The sequence below is a fragment of the Otolemur garnettii genome, unplaced genomic scaffold, assembly GCF_000181295.1.
Source record: "Otolemur garnettii isolate 467f Iridium unplaced genomic scaffold, OtoGar3 scaffold00066, whole genome shotgun sequence".
In the NCBI taxonomy this organism is placed as follows: Eukaryota; Metazoa; Chordata; class Mammalia; order Primates; family Galagidae; genus Otolemur; species Otolemur garnettii.
The window spans coordinates 1,165,333-1,166,690 of NW_003852461.1; positions in this window are offsets into that span (position 1 = coordinate 1,165,333).

A 1,358-nucleotide genomic window follows, 5' to 3' on the forward strand; every position below is an offset into this window, starting at 1 on the left:
CGTTGTGGTCGGCGCCTGTAGTCCCAGCTACTTGGGAGGCTGAGGCAAGAGGCAAGAGAATCGCTTAAGCCCAGGCGTAGGAGGTTGCTGTGAGCTGTGTTATGCCAGGGCGCTCTACCAAGGGCGATAAAGTGAGATTGTCTCTAAAAAAATAAAATAAAATACTGTTAACCTCTTGCTTAAAACCTTTCCATGGCTCTCCACTGTGCTCAGGATCCAGCCCAGGTTTAAGCAGGTCCTTTTTTATCTAGTCTAGCCCCACTTATGGCTATGCTTTTGCATGCTGAAGTTCAGCAGACCTGCCCCCAACTTGCCCCTCCTGCTCCCTGCATTTTCTTTGGCTTTTTATTCAAACAGGGTTTCAGCTCTGTTGCCTGGACTACAGTGCAGTGGCATCATCATAGCTCATTGCAACCTCAAACTCCTGACCTCAAGTGAGTGTCCCTGCCTCTGCCTCCCTTTGTTCCTTTTAAAGTAATACTTTATTTGAAAGTATCAGTCTGGTTTAATCATGTTGATATAAAAAGGAGAGGGCAGTGCCTGTGGCTCAAAGGAGTAGGGCGCCAGCCCCATATGCCGGAGGTGCTGGGTTCAAACCCAGCTCCAGTCAAAAACCGCAAAAAAAATAAATAAATAAAAAGGAGAAAACAAATGTTTGAGTGTCTACTGAATATCAGGAATGACTAGGTATTTCCACATATAAGGAATAGTCTTTTACAAACAAGTTGGGAAATAATGTCTAAACTTGGTTCAGAACTTTGAAGAGGAATCCACGTATCTCATTCAGGAAGCAACAACAAACAGCCAGGCCAGGCACAGTGGCTCACACCTATAATCCTGGCACTCTGGGAAGCTGAGGCGGGTGGATTGCTTGAGCTCATGAGTTCAAGACCAGCCTGAGACATAGTGAGACACCCACCCCCCCCATCTCTAAAAATAGCCAGGTGTTGTGATGGGCACCTGTAGTTCCAGCTACTCAGGAGGCTGAGACAAGAGGATTGCTTGAGCCCGAGAGTTTGAGGTTGCTGTGAGCTGTGACAGCACTCTACCAAAGGCGACAAAGTGAGACTGTCTCAAAAAAAAAAAGAAAGAAACAAGAAGAAACAAAGCCAAAGGAAGGTGGAAGAATACTACAGGGCAATTATACAATTGCTTCTTTTTATCTAAGAGTTTTTTTGTACTGTCTGGTTTTTAAAAGGGAGGCCTTTCCTAGCAGTGGGCTGACTCCTACAAGGCAGCAGTATTTTGTGTATTTCCCCCTTAGTTTGCATCACTGGATGCATTAGTTACACCTGTGGCTCGTTAGGGACCCTAAGTAAGCACTAGTGATGGAACACAAGCGGGCAGGACTTTTTTTT